The sequence below is a fragment of the Parasteatoda tepidariorum genome, chromosome 4 (assembly GCF_043381705.1).
Source record: "Parasteatoda tepidariorum isolate YZ-2023 chromosome 4, CAS_Ptep_4.0, whole genome shotgun sequence".
Lineage (NCBI taxonomy): Eukaryota > Metazoa > Arthropoda > Arachnida > Araneae > Theridiidae > Parasteatoda > Parasteatoda tepidariorum.
Window position 1 is genome coordinate 48202757 of NC_092207.1, and position 16308 is coordinate 48219064.

The window sequence follows — 16308 nt, forward strand, 5'->3', positions numbered from 1 at the left end:
GGATTTTCTTTCAGGAAACAAGAATTTTTATAATTCAATCACAAGACCGTAATCTCGACTACGAAATCCTAATAATTACAGATAAAACGGAATAATTGGCACCACTGCGAATATAACCCATGCAACAACTTCTCAATCAGTAAAAAATAATTTATATTTCTAAGAATTGGGACTGCTTTAGGAACTCTTAAATTTATCATTTATGCTTAATTCATAGAAAAGAAGCACCTTTATTTGAGTTATAACGAGATAACTCCAAATATACGGAGAATGATTATAATACAGAAATTCTCTCTCACCCTCGAAAAATATCACACTGTAATAAAAGAAAAAATTTAACAAAATGTAGTAAAATACTCAATTGATGTCAGGAAACCAAGCAGATTCAGTGATTCCTTGAAATTGAAAAATATTAGCCTTTCCCTTATATGTTTTACAGAAACATTCACAGAATTATCAAGGAAAGACAAATCTTTAAATATATTTCCTTAGTTTTGATTGACAAAGCATTGGTTAATTTGTAGATTTAAAGAGCTCTAATCCGTAATCTCGTTGTTGTGTAACTGACTAAATGATAGCAGGGGAACTTGAAGAAACAAAATTATGGCGTGCTTCTTGTTATGATACAGATTATGGTTTGTTTCTTTAAGTCAAAATGAAAATGAGAAGCTACAAAGAGTGTCACAAAAGTATGGAAACTGTCATGCCCTTTGGTAGAATTTTTTCAGGCTTTCTGCCACAAAACTCTCTAGCACTCATATCCTTCTGCAAGATAGTTTCGATAATAACAAAGATGTATGTTACCGATTTAAATTAACAAGAAACGTTGTGTTTACAAAAAAATATATAATTATTTTCATTCAATACGTAATATTTTTTTATTCTAATATTATGGGCGATATTATCGCATTTTGTTACTAATTCTTCTAAACAGCACTAATTCTTTCCAATATTGCATTTTGAAAATCATTACATTGAAAAAAATAATTAAAAATCATGAAACCCTAGCTGTAATTACCGAAAAAGAAATTGACGACGAAGTCACTCGAATTGGACTTTTCAAAAGTGGTTACTCAAGTTCGTGTTTCGTTTAAAGATTGTTGTAATAAATAATATCGGATTTTAAAAACTATATGGTAGTCAAAAGCAATAATTGCCGAAAAAATGATTTGCTATAAAAAGTAAATACTCGAATGCACGATTCGATTTTCTCATATCGTCTGGAATATATCGGGATAATAAAAAACCACGTGAAAATCAATAACTGCCGAAAATATAATCGAACCACTCTATGGAGTTACGATACTTTCGGCGTAAATTGAACACGTAATAATCGGCGTAAATTAAACGCCACAATAAGTGATTATTTAAATACGCAATTCAAATTTTACGCGTAAATTTCTGCAGAAATGAAAACCAAAATTTTTTCTTCCCATAAGAAAAATGTATCTCGAGAAGTACGCATCAAACCAAGCATAATTTTAAAAAAAAAGAGAAAAATAGTTAATTTTTAATTAACTAATTTAAAGCATAAATCCTTTCAAAATTCAACTCCATCATCATTTTTTTGGATGTGGTGGGGGCAACTTTAAAGTCACATATGGAAACGTACTTATTTTTATTGCAGATTTAAGTTTTCCAGGAAAAAAAAGTCCACATTTTAATTCAAGAGATTTTATTATAACACTACTCTTTTTGAGACTACTAAAAGTTTGCCCTGGGGGCAACCACACATTTCGACACTCCAGCTGCTTAATGTAATACATTGCTTTATGTAATACAATGCTGTCGTAACATTATAAATCGATTTTTGTGAACACAAGGCTTTGAATGAAAAACTGACCACCATCAAAAAACTAAATTCAAATAAGAAACAAATAGTGACAAAAAAAATTCAAAATACATACATAAGATTAACTAATGTGAGCATTAAGGTTCATAACTAACGTTATTAAATTCAGGTCAGTAAAAATTATTCAGAAAGAACCAAATAACAAGATTGAACTTACAAAATACTACTTTTATTTTCATTGAATTGCAATCACTAAACAACCACTTGACTGAGCATCGTTAAAGATAATGACAAAGACGGGTAGTGAATGGAGAAACAGAGATGAACGGAGGAAAGAATTAAATACAAGTCGAAACTAAATACATATTAAACAAAAAATATTGCATAAAGTTAAGCTACAAATATTGACAAAAAAAATCAAAATACTTTCATAAGATTAACTAATGTGAGCATTAAGGTTCATAACTAACGTTATTAAATTTAGGGCAATAAAAATTTATTCATTTCTTGGTTTCTATTCAAATTAAGTATTTCTATCAAATATATTTTAATTAGTATATTGTAACAATATTTGGCAACATCACATTAATTTATTTTTATTAACCATACATTTGTTTACATATTCGCATTTGTTTATGTTTATTTTTTGCGACGTTTGCTATGATTTTCGAACTCATATAAAATATCTTATTTATTGATTTTTTTGTTGTTTTGTTTCACATTTAATATGGCGTTATCTTTTTGTTGGCCTTCTTGTTGTTTTTTCGTTAACTTTTTTTGTTATTTTATTAATTAATTTTTTTAATCTTTCTTTGAGTTAGGGATAAAATCAATTCGAGATGGCACAAAACAACGCCCCGCACATCTTTAAAAAAATAATTTTGAAAGATCAAGGAAGAGACGGTTTTCTGATGCTTCTAGTTCAGTTGATAGCATTGACAGCAACACTCTAAATGAGTCTAGAACTCAGAAAAAAACTCAAATTTCTTTTAATGAAATGCCTTTTATTAATAGGCCTTCACATTCCACCCCAACTATAATATCAGATGAAGTGTGGCTGAAGGAACTGAAATATACACACTGTGATCAGCATAGTCTGAAAGTACAGAAATCTGCAAAATTCGATTTAGCAGCAAAGCTAAATGTTTTTTGTGAAATCAGTAGTTCTTTCTTCAATCCAGTCAAAAAAATTTTTCACTAAATAAAAATGTTGTTGCTGCTTTCCTCGGTGTTGGATTTTGTTGCTGTAGTTCATTTACGTCGCACAGAGCTTCACAACGGGCTATTGGCATCCCTGAGAATGATCCGAAGACATGCCATCACAATTTTGATCCTCTACAGAGGGGATGGCACCCCCGCTTCGGTAGCCCGACGACCTGCACGCGAAGTCGAGTACTTTACGGTAGAACAGTTTAACGAGGACAAATACTGAACACCCTCGGTCCCTATACAGACTGATCCAATTGGTCACCCACCCGCACACTGACCGCAGCCAGTGATGCTTGACTTCGGTGATCTGTTGGGATTATTAACGAGTCTTAACGATCAGTGCACTGCGGGCCCTCAGTGTTGGAAAGGGCTATTCTGCGTTAGAAACGTTTACTGCAAACATGGGCTTTAACTTAATGGATCGAAAGATATTTTATTCTTATGTCAAATGCTTGAGTGAGGAGAATAAGACTTTCAAGTCTGATGTTCTCCAAAAAAGTCGAGAAAAAGTTTTCACAGAATATAAAGAGGTGAGCAACGATGATAAAGACGACGTTCATGAATACATTGTAGCGTTTGTATCAAGAAAATTAAAAGCTATACAAAAATAGAATTTTATTTATTATTTCACAAGTCACCTGGATATCGTATTCGCAAGCTCTCCAGTTTCAGTTTTTACTCTTATATATAATTTTTGAGTCACGTTTCGATTGATGTCCAATCATTAAGCACCTGAATGAGTGTCCGCAAATCAAGATGCATTACTCACGAGTTTTAATTAAAGCTTTCTCTCAGGTCCATCAAAAAGTGTTTTCTGCGAGGTCCGCAAGGCACCACAACTTAATAAGTATTGGAGTATCGTTTGATGGAACTTGGAAGAAACGTAGCCACAGTTCATTTATATGGCCTTGTGATCGACTTTGAAATCATATACAAATATTGACATTTGTGAGAAGTTTCTAAAAGGGAACTAAATAACACTTCACCCGAGTTTTAAATCTGGTATAAAGGCCGCAGAAACTTCGGCTTAGCAGAAAAACTTTGAAGGTTCCTCAAATGCGATTGAAATATTTGCAGCAGAAATTTTGTCGGGCCGCTCTGTTACTGAATGCAAAATGCGTTATACGACTCTTCTTTCTGATTGAGATTTCAAAACCTTCTTACACCTGAAAAGATTGGATGCGTATGATGGAATAGATATAGAGAAAGAAGAGTGTGTAAATCACGTAGCGGAGACTAGGTACAGTGCTTCGGAATAAAGTGAAAGAATTTAAAGTGAAAGGTGAAACGTTGGGGGAATTGCGAAAAGGGCACTTGACTTATGAATTTATATCCAGCCTCACAAACTATTACAACTAATGCTCCTAATGTTGAAACAATGAAATCATCTATATTTGCTTCGGTCTACCATTCCTCATCAAATATTTAATCATGCCAGTGTATCAAAGCTTAGCATGTGATGACTTGAAGTGCAGTACCACCGGAGGGCAACCACAAAATGCAAACGAATGTTCGCACATCGTAATCTGGCAACTTTGAATATGTCCTTGTTAGTAAGCGTCGACTGGAGATGGCAGTTAACAGATGCTATTGGTCAGTTTAACATGGGAAGTGCAGTGGCAACAATTATAAAAGACAATTAATCACCTCACCATTAAAAGTTGCTAAACAAATTGATTCCCGAAGTATAAAACAAAGTGTTCGGAAACAGACAAGTATTTTTAAAAAAGCTGCAACAGAAAAAAAGTACAGAAAAAAAGGTTGATAAAAAAATTGAAATAAGTGAAGGCAAAACGTATGCTGCACGGGCATTTTAAAATAATTAAATTATCTGGGTGAAATTGCAGATGTATGGGGCAATTTTTGTATTTTTTCCCCTCCTTTTCATATTCTGCAATATTTTTGAAACATTTATGGCCAAATATGTCTTTAATTAGCTTAGTACTTAAAATTAAACTAATAAATAAATAAATTACGCTCATAAAAGTAAAATTAAAATAAAAAACAAACTTTATTCGGCTGAATCAAAAAGTCAAGTAAGTGAATGAAGAAACAGAGATGAACGGGGAAAAAAAAAAACTCTTATTACAAGTCGAAACTAGCAATAAATAGTGACAAGAAAGCAGAAAATTTCAAAATACGCGCATAAGATTAAATAAAGTCAATATTAAGACTCATTACTAACGTTATCAAATTCAGACCAATACAAATTTATTCACGGAAAACCAAGAAACAGTGTCAAACATAAAACTACTTTCATTGTCAATCGTTAAACAACCACTTGACTGAGCATCTTTAAAGATAATCAAAAATACGAGTAGTGAATGGAGAAACAGAGATGAACGAAAAATAAAAAATCGGTAAAGAGAAAAGAAGGGTGGCAAGTATGGATGAAAGGGGGATTTGGCCATTAGAAGGCTGCTGCGTACAGGTATAGTGGCCAGTGAACGACCTGCCCCGCGGGCCATCAAGCACATACCGCTACCCTCCACAACGCATCTCCAATGTAATCCCACCGACTGTCTTTCGGCAAACCATATTGGTGAGAAGAAAAAAAAACTATTTATGAATCATTTTTAATTGTGGCCCTGAGAGGGCTGGATATCTAGCTAACAAGTCTTCTTTTCCGTTTTTTTTTAATATATGGCTCATCAGATGCGCATCACAGACCTTGTAGAGTTATAATTCAATGAAATGAAGTTAATACGGAAATACCTCAAAGAGAAAGATTAAAAGTTGAAACACCACTTTTTCATAATACCTGATTACAACAAAAGATGAATTCGCTAATGCTTCGGATAATTTAAAGCCTAAATTGATGTACATATAAGTACACACAAAATAGATTTTATTTTTTTATTTATTTTGTCTCTGCATTTTATTTGAAAACTAGTTTAGTGTGTCATCAAATACAATTATAACATAAGTTTTTACGTCAGATAATATATTTTGCTGCTTTCTTTGTTGTAAAAGCAGAGAAGGTTACTTCAAATTTTTGGTCACATTGTTTCGTTGCCTTTGGCAAAAAAAAGAACAAAGTTTTTCCTAATGGTACGAACTATCATAAAAATGTACTGAATTACGTGCAATTATCTAGTTGCAGACCTAAGTTTTATCATGTAACAAATATCCGGACCCAACAGGAGAAGGTTAATACTAGATACCTAAATCCGGCGAAATAAGTCAAGCGCAATCGAGTAGAAACGTTGATTTATAAATGATTAAATTGTTTTAGTAATTATATATTTTTTTAAACATGAAATTATCAGAAAAACTATAACATTTCGGAAGCTTATACGTACAGCTTTTAACTTGTCTGTTATCAACGTTTATTATTATTAAAATGGAGAGGGGAAAAGTTAAATAAAACACGCAAATAAAAACGTGTGTACAAATTTTGAAAATAGGTATCTTTAAAAGGTAATCGCAGACATTTAGATTTCAAAACTATTCATTTCTTGGAAATATTTACAAAAGCTCATTACTACTTTTTTTAACTACTTATTCAATAAATGTTTTATTCTATTACAATATTAACTTCTTTTTAACCCTAAAACACTCCAAAAAAGGTTTCAGTGCACAGGTGATTTGAATCCCCTCATTGCCTAAACTACTAGTTTATCAAAATATACTTCCATTTATTTCAGCATTCAGTAGTATTTGAAAAGTAGGTAGTAAATAGTCGCCTATTTCTTTACATCTTCAAAAAATAGGTTTAACGTTGCTGTAACCGTATTGTTTAACTAAACCATGTTGTCATTCAAGTTGAACCACAGTTTTATCAAGATTAGGGTGGTTTAATTTAAATTATAACAAGGTTAAACCTAACAAAACCGTACAAATTTGAATGACATTACTGCAGATTTCAATTGCATTAAAAAAAATATGTAGCTATTTGTCGTCTGTTTCTCGATATCCTCAAAAAATCGGTTCAACGTTGTTGCAACCGTAAAAGATGTTTAGCTGAGCCAAGTTTGTTTTCAAATTGAAACTTCTTTAATATTATCAAGTTTAGGTTGGTTTAATTTGAATTATAATAAGGTTAAACTTATCAAGACTGTAGCAAATTTGAGTGACATTAAAGTTTAAAACGGTCAAAATTTTATAAAAGTGAAGCACCCTAATTCTATTTTTTATTCTGATATTATCATAAATTAATATTATATTGCAACTTCCTTCCGCAACAAATTTTTACACGCAGACTGCCTCAGATTTCTTTGAAACTATAGTTATGAAATTTGTTTTTTTTTTTACAATGAAACGATTTTCTTATCAATTTTTACTTCTTAACCATATTTAAAACGGCTAACGAGGGGAAGGGAACCAAATGATTAAAATCAGGAAGATTAAAACTAATCATTTCATCTCATCGTAGCAAGAAAGCCAAAAAAGAAAAAGAAAAATTAGAAAGAGCTGGCAAGTATATGGCATAAGCGAGATTTTTACCCTATCACGCAGCGCCTCGCACGTTCAAGCAAGTAAGTTCTACAAAGCCCAATTACTACAGTACAATCTCGGTTCTCAACAGAGCTTATGCAGAGCCTACGAAAGGGAATGAATGCTACGCGAAAGTGCAAACATTTCTCTAGCGCAGTTACATGAGTGCTTGAATGTGTATACAATACGGCAGTATTATTAAGTATATGGCATATATGGTATATGGCATACATTAGATAAGTATATGGCATAAGCGATATTTTTACCCTATCACGCAGCGCCTCGCACGTTCAAGCAAGTAAGTTCTACAAAGCGCAATTACTACAGTACAATCTCGGTTCTCAACAGAGCTTATGCAGAGCCTACGAAAGGGAAAGAATGCTACGCGAAAGTGCAAATATTTCTCTAGCGCAGTTACATGATTGTTTCAATGTGTATACAATAAGCGACAGTACTAAATCTCTCTGTCATCAGTTAATCAAACTATGAGCTGCCCAGGGACGTATAATGTATTAGTTCATTGAACAAAATAATTTCTGACTGAAATGAAGAAATGTCCATAAAACCAAAGTAGGGACATCCTCACATAATCAACTCCCATCAAATTTATTTTTAAAAAAAATTTCAAAACAAAAACAAACAAAAGCAAACACGAGCTTGCCTCGAAAATGTCGGAGGACGTTAATTTGCATACAAAAAGAGGTGAAGCACAAAGACCTACATACCTGTAAAAGGCTGCAGGAAGAATATGAATCGAAGGCAGACAAAGTTCGGCAACTTGAGGGAAAGGAAGGAAAAAAAAGAGAGAGAGAGAGAACCTATACTACTAAACGCAATATGTCAATATAACTCTCTCCTATGCGAGTGTTTAAGTTATTCACGTGTTATGAAAATCGCGATAACCAGTTTTCTACTTTCATGAGTTGTCCCAGACATAAAATCCTCGGGAGAGAAAGTTACGAATGCCCTGGAATTAAAAAATAATAATAATAAAAGAAATGGAAGAGGGAGGTGAAGAAAAAAAATAGTAATAAAATGAAAACATATCTCTATTTGAGCAAAGTAGGTCGAGCGAGGTCAATAATTCACAGTTCGGCAGCAATAGATACGTTTTAATAATGGTTAAAAATTGCACAATTCTTACAGTAAAGAGTGGAGGATAATATACCTGAGAAAGAAAGGAGCATTTTGATTGGTTTCTCTCTTCAGTGGTTAATGTCAAGATAGATAAATGCCTATATGAGAACTTACCTGAACAGTGAAGATGTATCCGGGGGTCTCAATGAATAAGATTGCAGGTTAGAACAGAAAAAGAAATCTTAAGCATTTCCGGCTACAGGAAATGCCAACATTTCGATAAATTTAGTTCCGTTTGTTTATAAGTTAACCTGGGCCTGTTTTGCCCTAGTCCGGGCGAGAGATCCGTTCTCGGGGCCCTCAAATTTTTAAATCAGTTTGTAAGCTGTTTTTTTTAACAACGAATAATTTGCATTCATGGGTGTTTTATACCTACATTATAAACTAAAATTTAAAAATAATAAAAATATATACCTATTTAACAAAAGGTTTAAAACATTGCGTGTTTAATAAATAAGAAATGAAAGTAAATTTAGCTGAAATTTTAACAGTATGAGGCTCCCAGTTCCTCTTATAAATACAATTCTTAAATTTCGAAATCAGGCCCAGATTTTGATAATTCTTTTCTAGAAATACTTTTTTTCCCCTTCTAATTCATGCCTTTAAAATTATATAATGACCCTTAAACCATCTAAAAATAGTAAGCCAAAATTTTGGCAAATGGTAAATTTTAAACCTTCATTTATCAACATGAGCAGAAACTTAGTATGCCTGCCGCAAAGCAGCCAGTTTGAAGTTTCGAAAAAGAATGTTCTGAATAATATTTAATAGTACAACTTAAATAATAATAATAAAATAGAACAAAAATAAAAATAGAATTTATTAATTTAATTTCGATTTTTGTAATAAATATTGTGCTTGCTGCGCTGCCTTCCACACTACTTATTTTAGCCCTAACATCCATTAAATTAAATTAATGGACCTTTACACGTCACTTTCCAAACGTTACTGATGAATCAAATGTTTTTAATTACACAAGGGAGTCTAAACAATGCTGGGAAAAGTTAAAACTACAATTAAGTCTTATTAAAGTCCTTGGTATCTAAATTTTTCCTTAATATCCAACACACATAATTACTATAGGTAAAGTATAAAAATGAGCAGAAGAGTGGAAGGAACGAGTAATAGATAACCCATCCATGTAAGGTCGAATGCATCTTTTAATCAACCTTTTTGATGCAAAATTATTATAAAGTTTTAAATGAACACTAAATGAATTTGATTTTGTCAAAGTGATTTGGTATAATATTAACTATGTGCCCAACATATCTATTTCTTTTGTCGAATTCCAATTATTCAGCCAAACGCTGAATATTGGATTACCAAATACACTTAACTAATTATATTTTTGCTTAAAATACTCAATTAAATACCTATTAAGGGTAGTATGCATAATTAATTAAAAATAATTTCAAGTTTTATGATGCAATACTTTGATGTGAGATGCAACAACAAGCAATTTTATTTTATTATTTCTTAATTAAAGGTTGGCATGCAGAAAAAAGAAACAATATGTATATGAGGAGAATATGACACATTTTTATCGAATAACTTTTACTTCCATTTATAATTATTAATTTTCGAATTAGACGCGAATTCTAAGTTTGACATTGTATCACATAAAAATCTTTATGCCAGATAAAAATTGAAAGTTTAATGTGAGAAGAATTTTAAAACAACTTACTACTTTTGATATTATCGTGCATGAAATAGAAGGTGAGGAAAAAAAACTATCAATTTGTTAAACAATTTTAAATTTTACTTTATCAATTGTTTTGTTATTATTACTTGTTTTCGAACAAAAACTGCTAAATGTCTGAGGAATTTATGAAATTAAAGACAATAGTAGATCCTTAAAATTATAGAAAATAATAAACAAAGCACATTTTTATTTACAAAAAATCATAAGTTTTAAGTCTAAAATTAGTTAATTTAATATTATTAAGTAATATGTAGTTAGAGCGCGTCTCTTTAAAAATTTTAAAATTGACTTCTTTTTTTTCAAATATATTGTTTAGAGCAAGCAATTAATTAGCAATTTAATTTCTATTAGCAATTTAATTTTTATTAAAGAGTTGATTGGATCAAATTCTCACTCAGTGTTCCTTTGAAGATTCAATATTCCTTTAAAAATTACAATTGGGTTTAATATGTCTTTTTAATTAAAGAAGATTTTCAAATATTTTGAACACATGAAATATGTAGATAAATTTCAGCATTTTGAAAATTCAGCTATTATTCAATTGCTAAAATGGATTAAAATCAATTCTATTTCAAATAAACTTAAAGATATCAATCAAAAATTTTGAAAGAACAAATCTTTACCATTTAAAATTTGAGTAATAATTGCATTGTCTAAATACGGAAACTAAATTAAATGTCTCTCAATTCACTCCCATAAAATTTCACATTAGAACAATTTTATAAATTTCTTCTCTGCAAAATTACTCATAAGTTCTAAAATTTCTGAAACAACAAATTTGGTAGAATAGATAAGATAAATCGATTGCCAAGTATAACTTGTGAAAGGTTTCTCAGTTCAATATGTCTAATTCTCACAAATTTATAATTATTAATTAAGCCTTATTTTTTTTAATTAAATGAACAAGAGATGCTGTCAAGCAATGCAAGATAATCACTTAGTATTTTTAAAAGAATTAAGACTCTTGAAGGCCAACTAGTTTTTGTTTCCAAAAATTAAATGCAAAATTAAAGATACAATTTTTTGTTTTTTTGTTGACAAGGTGTAAATCTATCTTGAGAGTAGAAGAATGGCATCCGCAGAACATCAAAGGCATGAAGTATTTTTCTCATTAAGGTTCAAGGCTCAATTTTTCAGTAATATTTAATAAATTAAATGCCAAAAAATTCGGCTGAAAAATTATTTTAGAAAATTTTACCTAAAAATTGTCTTACTTGAAAAAAAAAAGCATTAACAATTTGTGAGCATTTTGACGGTGATGAAAAAAAACAGCAGATTTCAAAAAAGAAAGTACTCAATAGAATCTTTGTGAATGCAAACTAAATTATTAATAACTTAACCAAAATTGCAATAATCTTTTGGACACAAAAAAAAAATATTTTTAATCGAGCCTGATGATTTATTTTAAAAAAGGTTATATTAATTAACAGCCAACGCTTGATAAGTGTAGTTGGTTGCACACATCAAACTTCAATTGATTGAATTCTAAAAATCAGTTTATCTTTAAAATAATTTCTGAAAAATTTATGATGAAAAATTATTTGATTGAGCTTATTATGCACTTTTAGAATTGTCTCAAGTAAATACTAACTAATAAGTTTAAAATTTTTTTTAATTATTTTTCAAAGTAATATGCACAAAAAAATATATTGAAAATATAAATTAAAACTCCAAATTTGTAAGGTAAAGTAAGTAGTTTATGTAAGGTAAAAAATAAAAACTGTTTATTTAATATCATTAAAGCATACACTTTATATTATTCTATGTAGAGATGCAAAAGTGTGTCATACTCTATTTTTACCATCTTTTTCCATCAAAAATATTGAACATGTACTTTGTAAATGTACATAATCAGCTATACTTTGTTTTTTAATACTATTCATATTATAGTAAAGAATTATTGTTAATTTAAAAACTGGCAGTTATTATTGCCATCCAAACCAAATGTAAAGCAATTAAAAATGTGAATAAAGCACAGATGAAAGTACATAAAAATCTTCACTCGCATTGTCATTTGCTTTAGTCTACATCGCACTACTACTTTATTTATTATTTTATCATGGTTTTACCTTTTACTTTGCTGGACAAATGCAAAGTATTTTTTTCTATGGCCTTCCTTCAAAAAATGATTGGATATTTAAAGGATTAAAATAATGCATATTTTTCCTTTAGCCCTTTGCAAGTTTTCATCCCATTAAAAAAAAAATAATAATAATAGTTAAAAATTTAAAAAGCGTGAAATCCTCGGCAATAACTGAAGAAAGAGAGGAGATAAGATGACGAGTGTATTTATGACAAAATCACACGAATCTGACACATCCAAAAGGGGTTAACCAAATGTACATTTCAAGATTCACATGTTTTAATAAATAATAATGTATTCAAAATATCAAGGTATTAAAAATATGCAAAAATCAGCTGTGATAAATGCCGAAAATAGATTGAAAAAAAATGATAAAATTATCACGTCAAATAGTGAATACTCAGATGATGTGCGATTTTAAAAAATCATGTGAAAATGAACAATAACTATCAAAGAAAAAAAACAATAAGAGCAAATCGAGTGCGTCAAAAAGTAATTACTCAAATGTAAAATGTGCAATTCGAATGTCTTTTTTCTAAATACTAATATCATATGAAAATATCGGGACATAAAATACCACGTGAATACCAGTAGCAGTAACCATAAAAGAGTCAATAAAAAAAATTTACAAAAATAAACAGTGGCATCTTCAATGAAAAAAACACTAATAAATGCACGAATGACCACATAAAAAATATATATACAGTAGGGAACCGATTATACGGAACGGTCGGGACCATCGCTATTCCGGATAACTGATTTTTCTGGTTTTCTGAATTGCTACAAAAAGCCGTTTTTTTTTATTGTTAAACCAACTAAAAAAAAATAATATTTGGAAATAATCTTAAAAATAAGAAAAAACGATGAAGTAATACACTAATGATTATTTCCCAAATGATGGTAAGGTAAACATCTTTAAAAAAATGAAGAAAAATCGTAAAATCTTATGAGGAAAAAAAAATTTTTTTTTTAAAGTGGCGAGAAAATTTATCGAATTTCGCTCCGGTTTTTTGGTTTTCCGGTTTCCGGATAACGGGTTCTGTACTGTATTTAAAAAAAAATAATTGGGAAAATTTGCAGGAGCAATAGTTGTTATAATAATCAGAACATCACAAGGACATCCGATGGTATTGACGAAAGTGATTACTCAAATACCCAATTCAAATTTTGCAGGTTATAACAATATTGGAATTTTAAAAACCACGAGAAAATAAATTGCATTAACTACAAAGAAACAATACCGAAACACGGATCATGCGCTATTCGAAATTATCAAGTCATAATATCATGTTAGAAATTTATTCAACCTAATTGTAATCAAATAAAAAAGAGGGCAAATATAGCACAGTGGTAAAATAATTCTGCTGTGACAAATTGGAATTTTCAACAAATTGCTATCAATTAAAGATAATTTTTTTTTTGAAAAAAAGAGAAAAACATAATTTTTTCTATAGAATTTTTTTAATGTTTACCTTTTTGGAATTGATTTTTTAGACAATCAATTTTTAACTTTTGTGCTTGCATCACTTATTTTAAGTCGCACCTTCTAGGACAAATATGCGTAAAAAATCCACTATTTCATGTGAACGATAACTTAGGAAGAAAAAATTGGAGCTGGTAGTAACAGTAGAATAAATGTCTCGTCAACAACATTTTGCATAAACAACGGAATTTAAACTTAGATAAGTGAACTATGAGAAAATTTTGTCGGAATATAAATTATTGATTCACGGAAGTCTGCAAATCAAGTCTTGATATTCACGACATTCCACGAATTAGCAGAAGAATCACACGCCTGCCTGTATCAGATTCAATACTGTTAGCAACGGCTTCAAATGGATCCCACTCTACAATAGATTTTACAATTAGATGAGGATGTAAATCCTCATCTGCTGAGTCTCACAAAAAATTCCTCATCTAAAGAAATAGAAATTCCTCACTTTTTATAAAGTTTAACAAGAAAATAGAAATTTTTGTAATTAGTTTTTTTCAAGCGATCAACGTACACACCTGGATATATGGTAGATTATAATCGAATATCCAATGTTGAATATGATAATAACAATACTACATGATTTTATGTACATTGTCAGTATTTACACCTTACACGTATACTGAACATAAGCATAACAATGAAGTTTAACCTTTATGAAATTATTTCCAAGTTTCATTAAAAATAAAATTAAGAACTAAAAAATTACTTGCTTGCATCCAGAATCATTATATAATGAAAATCCATACTGAGTATTTAAATAATGTAAAATTAATTCGGGAAAAATAAATAACCATACATTGAAATTAACTACAGTGCATATTCATAATAAATTTCTTATATTCATATTAAATTTCCATCTTAATTATTCAAATTAAAATTCTGCCTTCAATTTAGTTTATTAAACAGTGCTGTTTTAATTTTTATATAAATATATACAGTTATTTCCCGATAACTCAAATCTGGCAGAACTGACAAAAAACTTCGCATTGGAAGTCCGACTCAACATTAGTTTTGATTTTCAACTGTAAAATCATAACAGTTGACAAATATTTTAATTAGTTTGTATTAATTACAAAGCCTTTAAACATTCATAAAAATAGATAAATCAATCTAATGATTATCTTGCTTTTTTTCCTTCTTTTTTCGGGTTCATTGATATATTGTTAAAAATTATTTACATCTTTCTCTTCATATCTTTGGCAATGCTATACTGCTTAATTTTTAAGTTCCATTTATCTTCACAATAATAAGATTATTTATTCTTCTAAATAGTGGTTTTATTTCTCACTTAAACATCTTCGGTGATAGCTTACCACACAAAGACTAATAGCAAATGAGAGACATCAGAGCTATAAAACTGAACAGACCCTAGGCATCAGACCCTTACATAAAACAAAAAGGAAAGTGACAGTTTTGTGTCGTAATCAAAATATGCTCAATTGAGCTCTGCTGTGAAAGTGTCAAAAACTTAATTTCTTAAGGCACGCAGTTAAAATGTGTCTCAAGTGAACATAATTGTGTTTATGTTCCATAAATGTATACAAAAAATTTAAGAAAACAATTTATTTCCGAACTTATTAAGTAAGAAAATATTTACTAAGAGCAATTAGCGAAAATATGCGTAAAATTTTTTTAGATGTCCTTCAATTATAATTTACTTAATACTTTTAATAAAAGTATATGCCAATGAAAGAAAAACTTATTTTATTACAACTTCCATGTAATTTTCAGTAAAACCTTAGAAAGTTTCAATAGTAAATTTGAGTTTTAAAACTAATAGATTAGATAATCTTGAACAAAAATATTGAATACTTTGAAATAATACTATAAAATCTTTTATAAGTTTGAAACATAAAAATAATTTATTAAAATTAAAACAACACACTGATCTCCGCATCGCTATAATGAAACACCACTTGACTCACCTGAAGCAGTTCAACTAGACTGGGTCACATCATGGATGTATTTACTTTCAAAATCCTTGACACTAAAAATTCAGTTTTTCAAACAATTATAATAATATCCTTTAAGTCATAATTTACACGACAGTTGCTTTAGGCAAAAATCGAAGTTTTTATTATGAAAAAGTGAATGTCCGCGTAAGCGTCATTCACAAACAGGTAAACACGACAAGACTCAAAATATTTATATAAAATTCATTAGTGTTGCCATTTTTATAATTTGATAGCCAAACTTTAAGCATTAATACTTGCTATTTTTCCATTTGGAAGTATCAAATTACAAAAAAACTTTTTCTTCATTATAAGGAAAGGATTTTTTTAAGTTTTAACTGTTCATTATTCTTGAAAAATCAGGAAATTATTTTATTTTAAAAATGTATTTTGTGAAAATATTTCGAAGAAGACGTGTCGGAAGTTCAATTGAAGGGGAAGAAAAAAAAGAAAACAGAAAGTTCCTGTTTTGTTTTACTTTTGGTCAAAACAAAAATGTTG

The 16308-nt window shown here is 29.8% G+C and overlaps 1 protein-coding gene across 1 annotated transcript in view; it reads right to left on the reverse strand.

Moving 5' to 3' along the window:
- The window catches only part of LOC107457548 (Nuclear hormone receptor FTZ-F1 beta), an 82198-nt gene extending 66191 nt beyond the window's left edge, over positions 1–16007 (reverse strand). The window contains exon 1 of the mRNA XM_016075722.4: positions 15781–16007. The gene's annotated coding sequence lies outside the window, so the exon portion shown is untranslated. The remainder of the gene's footprint in view (positions 1–15780) is intronic.
- Between the last annotated feature and the right edge of the window lie 301 nt (positions 16008–16308).